Consider the following 10,998-nt stretch of genomic DNA (forward strand, 5'->3'; position numbering starts at 1 on the left):
TATTCAACTCAGAGGACCTTATCGTTTATCGCTCGTATGAGCATACATGTACAAGAATTGATGGATTACGGTTCAGTGCACCTCGTGTGTACTACTCGCGTATCTAACGATATTCCAAGTGGTTCAACGGGCATAGTGTTATTAAGAGATTATACAAGTTTGATACGAACTAGTACAGGTATTTACATGGAAAAGGTATATATATGATATACGGATACACTGTATAGATACACATGTACATCGAATTTAATAATTTTTGAATTCATACATGATTCTCTGTTTTTATATGAATACATGGCTAACTTGGTTATTGATTATGTGATAGGCTTTGGCCAAATTGAATTGTGTTATGCTTTGAGTTACTTACCTAAATTTGTGGTTAAATGGTAAGTTACTAGGTCTTCCTAAAAGGGGAATTCTCCTGTGTCTTTCTCTCAGTGCCATGGCATACAAAGTCATGTCTTGGCGCATTCCATACGTCGACTCATACAAAGCAGACGAAAAAGTCAAACCCAAAGCTTTATAACATCTCGGGCTCATCACTTTATCCCCAGGCTCCTTTCTTTTTCTTATTCCTTACTCTATTGGTTGGCTCGCGGAACTACTTGACCAATGGAACTACGGAACTGGATTACTTCTTTTTCATTAAGCCCGCTAGACCTTTCTCGTTTTCTGGTTAGGCAGCAGAGCAACCTCATTGCAGGAACCACTGGGAAGTCTCCATTTCAATCTCTTTTAGTGCCTGCTTTCCTTTAATTCCATCAAACCCTCGTAGCTAAATCGCCTGTATCGAATAGCCAACGCCTCTAACAACGTATTTCAGGGGTTGAGGGCAGCTCCTTAGGCACCTTCACATCTACATCTACTTAGAACAAGCACGTACACACAAGCAAGCTTGAATCCTGTTATTTTAACTGAGCTCTATAAGCCGTTACGCCCGGCAGCTACACATTGGTTGGTCGAGACTCAGGATTTCGTTTAGCGTTGTGGCCTGTAGATTAGAATCGTAAAGCTCACCCTAATTTAACATCTGCTTGAACTCCCAATCTACTTTTTAATTAAATAAAAAAACTTATCTAGCTAGAGGATTTTAGAAGATTAGTATATTCATTCCTTTGTTACTTTCTTTCCAAAGCCCCGCATGAGCAAGCCAAGCTACTCATGCCAAGCAGCTAACTTCGAGCTAGAACTAATGGATTAGCATTAATAGTCAGTTCCCCCCGGGCTGGGAAACTTCCAACCTTCTATACTTATAACTTTCTTGCATCCCACTTCTGGGATTGCTTGAGAACCTGCTCCATGATCCGCTAAACTCCGTAATTCTTTTCGACCTAAATAAAGTAATGAACTCAAAGTCAAAGACAAGTGAACTCTAGGGGCTGATGGGATAGGTTAGCTCGACTTATCATCCGAGAAGAGTGAAGAGAGTAAGCAAGCTTCCTCTTCTACCGTATCGATTGAGCGGTTCATATCTTCTATCATCTCCGTAGAGGGTTCAGTCTCCACTATTTTCAGTCCTTCTTTCTACCCTGAGCTCGAAATCCTACGCGTAACCTTTTCGAGCTTATAGTCTAAAACCCCCAACTCAAAGGTTCTTTATTAGAAAAAAAGATATTTTATCAGTCCTTGGAATTAATACAACGATAGGGAGGTTAAGAGCACTGGATCGAAGACAATGTCAATTGCCCAAGCAAAGCAATGAGCAGGCAGGACAGAAGACAGAAAGCTTCCTTATCTCCGGATTTCCTCTTCTCACTCTACCAACTTACTAAGATGAGGGACGTAGCACGCTTGGGTGCTCTCGTTGACGCACGATGTCTTAGATCGCTTCTTGCGGTAACTTCGAGCAACCTCGGGCTGGCTAGCCCCCCTTCGGGCGGACCCTAACTCTTACACCTTATCGGCCTTGACTATGTGCTACCATCCTTTCTTCGCCGGCCCGTGGTTTTCTCCCAAATTTATCCTCACTAGCCTACCAAATCCTTTCTTCGCCCGCTTCGGCGACGGTCTTTGGATTGTTAGAAGCTAGTCACTGATAGCACATGTCAAGAATCCTACACTTCGTGGAGGTTTAGTGATCATTTAAGAAATTTCAAAGATGCTCTTGGGGCCCCAAAGAGAAAACCCAATATAGTCCCCTTGAGAAACTCCTTGAGTTATTCTAGAGATTCCTATAAACCCCTTGAGTTATTAGTGATCTCCCTTGAAGGGGGATCACGTTAGCCAATGGGTCTGAAGATGGGCTCTCCCGGAGCTCAATTTCTTGAATGCACTGTAGCGAGGGCCTTATCTCCTCTCTACTTCACCTCCGGGATACTGTATGGTAGCTTTTTTGTTTTTGGATGGAATTTCCAGTTCGTGAAGCAGAGAGGAGGGGGTATCGTAAGGGGGAGATTTTCTCCCCCTTCTGCGTTCAGCGTCGAGGCCAAGGCGCGGGGGGGGGGTAGAGTCCAACTAAGACTTCCATGAAAAGTCTCATTCATGTTGATTGAGGAGTTTCTTACTGACCACTAAACCTTCTCTACTTTTGAAGATAGACTGGAAAGCAAACTCAGAGAATAGCTAAGTGAAAGTCAGAGACTCCATTTTTTAGGAACTTAGACTACCTATGTGCTGGTAAACTCCACCTAGACTGAGATTCATCAGTTCGATCATTTATTTTGTGTCCTAAGTTCTATATCCTTCAGGAAAGGATCAATTCCTTCTCTAACTTCTACTTGGGGTCACTCCTCGGAAAGATTCTTCATTCGAGTTAGCTTCTTTCACTCCTTCACCCTTGACTGCATTCCCGAAAATGCCATTCCCATCCGCTAAACCTGCTCCTTCTGAGAATGGTTTTACCCCGCTCTTCAATCTTATTCTGTTTCCGATCCTGCTTCAGATTCTCTTTTAGTTGTGGAAACAAGCCCTTATTCCTATCGGTTGAGTAGCCCAAGCTCCTTAAGAGCGTATTGTCCCTTCTCCTGTGAAAGAAAGAGGTTGATGCACCCAGCTACCTGAAGTAGAGCTGTCTTTGTCCCACCTTTCCTTACTGACTTTCCTAGTTTAGATAGCGTATTGAGAATCATGTCAAAATACACCAAGACCTGGGCCCAGGTTCTCTTTCTTCAAGAAAGGGCAGCTTTAAACAAACCGCTTCCAAACACACCAAACAAGCAAGTGACTCCCCTTCCTTAGCGTACCCGTCCATTAAGGCATTCTTCCTTCTTGCGTATGTGTTATAGCTCTAAGCCCCAGTTCCTTGGTAAAAAGAGCTGTCGCCTTTAAATCATCGAAAAAAAAAGAAGGAACCGCTCGAAAGGGACCACACAACAATGGCTCATAACTGGAAAACATAACAACAATGTCTCCTAGCTGCAAAAGACTGGCTCCCAACTGAAAATTTCTCTCGATCACTTTCTAACAGAAAGCCATTTTCCCTTTCGCAAAAAGTCAACTTGGACTTCTTTCCTAAGCGGAGATTTGGACTACATGGACCTAAGCAACCCGCCGACAGGGGCAACCTTTCACTATTGGAAACTTTGATTTAGATTGGTAGGATTCTGTCTAATCTTTCCTAATTTAGAAATTGCACTCAATCAACATAGTTTCCACTCATTCCTTCTCGACCGCCTCTTTTCTAGTCACTTTTGATCAAATCTTTCTTGTGATTTTCTATTCTCTTATGAGAAATGGTTTGCTTCGTTTGAGCCGTCGTCGCTTAATGCATGTAGGGGGACTGGGGCATTTCCCCCACGACCCCTTTTATTTTAAAGGAGAACCAGAAGAACAACAATGAACTCAAAGCTAATGAAGGAGATCCGCAACTTGAACAAGGTACATGAGATCATTCCTACCCCTTTCTATTTCGACTTCTTTGAAAGGTGAAAGAGTAAGAAGCTAGACCGACTTGCTCTTAAATTAAAAGCAGCAAGAGCAAGTAAGTAGGCTTTTCTCCGCAAGAACAATCTTGACTTTCTTTATACTTTCTTTATAATATAAGGCCCTTTAAACGATCGTAAATGGCGTTGTACCTATTTGGAGCTTTTCACAGTCAAAGTCAAACGTTTGTCGGTGGCAACATCGGCATGCGTTAATTCTGTGTTATATGAACTTACTAAGCTTAATTGCTTACTCTGTTTATTTTTTCGTGTTTTATAGTGATTTGGGAGATCGTTCGGATTGGAAGTCGTCAGAGATCTCATCACACTATCAAATGTTATTTTGGTACTTTTGACTTTATATTTTGGGTAAAATGGCATGTATAGGTATTTTTGGCTAATGGAAGCCTATATGTTTTGTTGTGTATTTAGCCATTTGATTTGGCTTGAATTTCGTATATTTTGTTATGTAAATATGTAAATAGCTTTATTGTATATGATGTATGGTTATCATGTGAATGCCTTGTTTGTGAATTGGTATTTTGGGTATCAAATGATTGAGATTGATAAGTGATGTGCATGATATGTAACAACCCGATTTTGGGTCTAGTCGGAGCAGTGATTTCGGGACAACAAATCCGACGAGGAAAAAAATTATTTTTAAATTATGACATGGGTTGCATTATGATAGGAAGGTTGCATGAAAAAACTGATATGAAAATTTTATCGATTTAGTGATTAATTAAGGAAATGACCTATTTATATAAAATGTAGAAATTAAATTCTAGAAGCTAGAAGGGTTAAATAGCTATGAAATTCAAAACTAGAGGTTCTTATATGGTAAATAGACTATCAATCAAAAGATGGTAGATTTTTATGGATAAATCATCCATGAGATTTGAGAAAAAGAAAAGGATTAAATTGGAATTTGGGGAAATTAAAAGATGATAATTAATTACATGAACATATCATCTTTTTCTATCATCTTCTTCCTCAAAATTTACATGGAAACCCTAGGAGATAGAAAAGAGACTTTCTTGGCATAAATTGGTAAGTAATCATATCCCGTTTTTAATAATTTTTATATTTTTGAGATCGAGATAACATGTTCTCTTTATTTTGAGGATTTTTTTGAAAAGTTATCAAGGTATGAAAACTGTGCCATGGATGAACATGCTGAAAATTGAAAATTTATGGTAGAAAATGAAAGGTTGTTAGTAAATAAACAACTTTTACAAAGTGATTTTGGGTGAAATTGAGATTTAGAGACTAAATGGTAAACTTGTGAAATTCAAAGGAAAATTCTAATTTTTGTGAAATCTATGGATTGTTATAGATACATATGAATTTGGTTTAGGCTTGAAAAGGGGATTGAATTGCATGAATTTCATTTTTCGAGCCTAGGGATGAAATAGGAATTAATGAAAAGTTTAGGGGCAAAAATGTAATTTTTCTAAAGAGTGATTTTTAAACTAAATTGAATAATGTGAGTGTTAAATAAGTTAAATGTGTTGTTATAAATCAAGAAAGACGAGAAATTGACCTTGATCGATAAAAAGAAAAGTGAGAAAAAGTGAAAATTTATGAAATAGTACATTCAGCAATAAAACGGTTTAGACAACAAAAGTTGTGTGACTTTGAAAAATCACTAAAAATGGTGGAAATTGAATTAGAGGCTGATATATGAAATTAAAGCTTAATTAGTCTATTTTCACATAAAATAAACGGTGTACACAAAAGAATTTTATATTGTGAGATATTTGAACTTGGGTGAGACAGGGTCAGAATGATTTTGGAATCCCCTATTCTGACTTGGAAAAATCATTACAAATTGTACAAAAATAATTATGGGTTATATTTTATATTTTTAAAATCTTTAATAAGTCTATTTTAAATAGAAATAAACAAGGACATCATTCGAATTCTGTACAATGAGATAATTAATTTTTAGTGAAGAGAGGTCAGAACTGTCGAATAGTGAAATAGGGGAAACTTTAAAGAATAAAATGTACTTATTGGCTGGACAAAAAATTCTGAAAATTTTATGGTTAGAAGATATGTGAGTCTAGTTTTGGGGAAAATTAATGGATCTTAATTTGGAGCTCTTTAGCTCGAGATATAAATAAATTAGTGACTCTGACTCAGAGAGACAGCTTGAATTTACATACAGGAAAATAGTGATAGTATGGATAATGTTGTTTAAATATGTTATACACATTAAGGATGTGAAATGGAGAGGAGGAGGAGGAGGAAAATTGGGAAATATATGAATGATTTGTGTATAATTGGTCATATGCTTGATTATAATTGATAAACGATGAAATAAAAATGATGTTTATATTTGTGCATTATTGGTCATGGTTTAAGCTCATATGTGAAAATAAGGTTTCATAGTATGTGTGTATGGTATATTCGGTATATGATTTGACATGAAATAATGTCATAAATGGTTTATGAATTAACACATGTTGGGAAGCGTGATACATGAATAAATGTTGTGCTCATCCATGCTTATAATGGTTATGCTATATGTGTATTTGGCTAACATATTTGGTGTACATGCTTAGGCTTTGGCCAAGTAGTGGCTAAATTATGCCACGTTAAATTTATAAGTTATGCATTAAAATGGTAAATGCCTAATAGAAAATATGCTTATTATCATGAAAAGGGTGGTAAGGTTTAAATTATGTAATCTCTAGTGAAATGGTTTATCATGTGGTTAGTTCCAAAAAGAGTTATGTTTAAATACACTAGCTTGCGACTATGGTTGAATGATATGTTTATATCTTGTGTGATGTGCATAGGAAACGAGTGTGGAAAGGTAATGAAATAGTAAGTTCATATGACAGAAATTTAATGATTAAATGTTAATTTCGTGAATTATATAATGTATGATGAGATATATTTGTTGCTGAATTGAGAATAAAATAACAATGCAAAACCGAATAAATGATCAAATTGAGCGGAACGTCGGATTTAAGTACTTCTAACCAGTGAAAAGTGATAAGTGGTAGCTTTAGCTACGCTTATCTGATCAGTGACAAGTGATAAGTGGTAGCTTTAGTTACACTTATCTGATCAGTGACAAGTAACAAGTGATAAGTGGTAGCTTTAGCTACACTTATTTGATCAGGGACAAGTGACAAGTGATAAATGTGATCCGTGTAAGACCGTGGCAGGGCTATTGCTTCAGAAAGTGATAAGTGATCATATGCAAGACCATATTTATACTATGGCAAAGTGGAAGTGAAGTACTCAATTTTCCATAACCATTCCCTAATTTGATTAAGGATGGTAAGTGACAAATGGGCCCAAAAGAATTATAGTAAATGGATAAGTGGTAGTGAATTTATACCAGGATGATGAGTTGAATTGATGTTGTTATTTAAGCTAAAGTGATATTTTCATTGCAAAATTGAGAATTTCATAAATGTGTTAATGAATGGTATAATCGATAAACGTTGAGTTAAATGGTAAATACATATTAGTATTGAACTTAATGATTTGAATTGTGAACATGAGAAATTTGTGAATTGAATGAAATGGAACTGAAACATTGAATTATTAAGACTTGTGAATTGCATGAATATGTATCGGGTCTTGTAGGTCCTATTTATTATGAATATAATATTTTGAGGATATATTATGAAGAATTATAAAAGCATGTTAATAATTTGAAAGTTTTAATTTAGATGAAGTTTTATAACTCTGTTAAATACATTTACAAGTGTATGTGTTCTAATAATGCCTTGTATCCTATTCCAGTGTCGAATACGGGTAAGGGGTGTTACATGATAAGTTTAGGCACAATGAATGCATATATGTGTTTGACCATTTAGGTAGATTTTAGAGGCATAATTGACAAGTTTTTGAGTGTCTAATTGAGATGCCTACTAGTATCATACTTGTATGTGTTGATATTACATGTTATAAACTTGATATTGGTTGGTTTTGAATGTCTATTTCTGCCATGGTTATATGAAAATTTATGTGTGTAGGTTGGTACCAATTTGGGTGGGAAATATGACTTGAAAAATAGCCTATTTTTGTCTACATGGGTGTGTGTCCTCTGTACTTTTGAAAATTTTACATTTTTTTTGAAATTTTTTTTGAGTACTCGGTTTAGTCCTGAACTATTTTTAATGTCTATTTGGGGCCTCGAGGGCTCGTATTAAGGACTATATGAATGAATTGGAATGGTTTTTGATTTGATTGAGAAATGAACATGAAATGTATGATTTTTTGATTTATAAGTCTTGTAATGCTCTGTAACCCTGTTTCGTCATCGAATACGGGTTACCGAATACGGGTTAGGGGTGTTATATTTATTGGTATCAGAGGTACCGTTTAGTCGATTCTCAGACTAACGTAACGTATGAGTCTAGCTATACATGCCATTTTATAACCTGTGATTGTGTGATGTCTCTTAACAGTTTAAATCATGTTTTCATATAGTAATAGATTCCAACCGAGCAGACTCTGATGATGAATAAAGTAACGCGCCAGCCTCCATTTGTGGAGTGGCATCCTCTGAATCGAGACCCGTATCTGAGGGTTGTGGAGGAGAGGCTAAGGAAGCCTTCTTCCAAATGATGAAGAAGTGGTTCACTGAGTTTTTCCGGACTAATCCGGCTGCTCAGTAACCTCCAACCCCACCTTTTTCCCAACCAGTTCCAGTAGCTCCTCAAGTTTTAGAACCTGTACGCATGAGCAAACCGCCTGTTGATAAAATTCAAAAATATAGGGCCAAATAGTTTAGGGCTACTGTTGATGACAATTTGGAGAGAGCTAAGTTTTGGCTAGAGAATACGACCAGGGTTTTTGATGAACTGTCTTGTACGCCAACAAAATGTGTTAAAAGAAAGATGCTGTATACTAGTGGTGGAGTATGTTAATTTCTGTAGTACAGAGGGAACGAGTTACATGGGAATTCTTTCAGGTAGAATTCAAAAGAAGTATATAAGTCAATGGTTTCTCGATCAAAAGTGTAAAGAATTTCTAGAGTTGAAATAGGGTCGTATGACCATATCTGAATATGAAAGAGAGTTTGTTAGATTGAGCAAGTATACTTGTGAGTGCATTCCAACCGAGGTGGTTATGTGTAAAAGGTTTGAAGATGGGTTGAATGAAGACATTAAGCTTTTAGTTGGAATACTTGAATTGAAGGAATTTATTGTGTTAGTCAACAGAGCACACAAAGCCGAGGAGCTTAGTAAAGAAAAGAGAAAAGCTGTATTTGAAGCTAGAGATTCGAGAAAGAGATTTACGGGAAAGTCTCATCAATCAGCATCGAAGAAATCTAAAGAACATCATTATCATCTTACTATTTCTGCGGGGCATTCTAATAGAGATAAAGATGCGAGACACTCCAGTCCTAAACCCCAGGCTACATCTGTAGCGAGTGTGGGTAGTGTTAGAAATGCTAGACCCGAGTGCAAACATTGCAACATGTCACATTATGGCGAGTGCCGAGTGAAAAGCGGAGCATGTTTTAGATGTGGGTCCTTCGACCACTACCTTAGAGATTTCCCTAAGAAGTCTGAGAAAGAAAAAGCTCAAACCGTGAGGCCGAGCAATACAACTGCTAGAGGGAGATCGCCCTGAAATACTGGAAATATGAGTGGTAGCCGAGGTGTAACGAGAGATTCTGCAGTGAGATCCGAGGCTCGGGCGCCAGCCAAAGCTTACGCTATTCGCGCTCGCGAGGATGCATCGACGCCAGATATTATCACCGGTACTTTTTCTCTTTATAACACTGATGTAACTGCTTTGATTGATTCCGGATCAACCCATTCTTATGTATGTACGAATTTAGCGTCTAGTAAGAATTTACCTGTTGAGTCCACTAAATTCGTGGTTAAGGTATCAAACCCCTTAGGCCAATATGTTCTAATTAATAAAGTTTGCAAGAATTGTCCTTTGATGACTCGGGGTTACAATTTTTTGACCGATTTGATGCTTTTACCGCTTGATGAATTCGATGTGATTTTGGGTATGGATTGGCTGACTCTACATGATGTGGTTGTAAAATGTAGACGAAATCTTATTGTATTAAAATGTCAGAGTTACCCTGGTTGCCACCGATTAGAGAGGTTGAATTTGCTATTGAGTTAGTACCGAGAACATCACCGATATCGATAGCTCCGTACAAAATGGCTCCTACAGAGTTGAAAGAGTTGAAAGCTAAATTGTAAGAGTTAACAGATAGAGGTTTTGCACTATCTAGTTTCACCAGTTTTGTTTGTAAAGAAGAAAGATGGATCAATAAGATTGTGTATCGATTATCGATAGCTTAACAAGGTTACGATTAAGAATAAGTATCCATTACCGAGAATTGATGATTTGTTTGATCAGCTGAAAAGTGCAACGGTATTTTCAAATATTGATTTACGTTTCGGTTATCATTAGTTACGAGTAAAAGATTCAGATGTGCCTAAAATTGTGTTCAGGACCAGGTATGGGCACTATGAATTTCTTATTATGCCATTTGGGTTAACGAACGCTCCTGCGATATTTATGGATTTGATGAATAGAATTTTTAGACCGTATTTAGACAGATTTGTTGTTATGTTCATTGATGATATCTTATTATACTCCTGAGATGAGTCTGAGCATGCCGAACATTTGAGAATTGTGTTACAAACTCTGCATAATAAACAACTATTTGCTAAATTTAGCAAGTGCAAGTTTTGGCCCCGATAAATGGGATTTTTGGGACACATTATTTCGGCGGAAGGCATTAGAGTTGATCCAAGAAAGATTTCAGCAGTTGTTGATTGGAAACCACCAAGAAACATATCTGAGGTCAGAAGCTTTCTAGAATTAGCGCGCTATTATCGGAGATTTGTAAAAAGGTTCTCAACGATAGCTACACCGATGACTCAGTTATTATTGAAAGATGTAAAGTTTGAGTGGTCTGAGAAATGCCAACAAAGTTTTAACCAGTTGAAAGCACTGTTAACCGAAACACCAGTATTGGTTCAGCCTGAGTGGGGTAAAGAGTGTGATTTTCAGTGATGCGTCATTGAACAGTTTGAGATGTGTTCTAATGCAAGAAGGCAAAGTGATAGTGTATGTTTCCAGACAATTAAAGCCGCATGAAAAGAATTATCTGACACAGGACTTAGAGTTGACTACT

This window comes from Gossypium hirsutum, chromosome D01 (genome assembly GCF_007990345.1).
Source record: "Gossypium hirsutum isolate 1008001.06 chromosome D01, Gossypium_hirsutum_v2.1, whole genome shotgun sequence".
Lineage (NCBI taxonomy): Eukaryota > Viridiplantae > Streptophyta > Magnoliopsida > Malvales > Malvaceae > Gossypium > Gossypium hirsutum.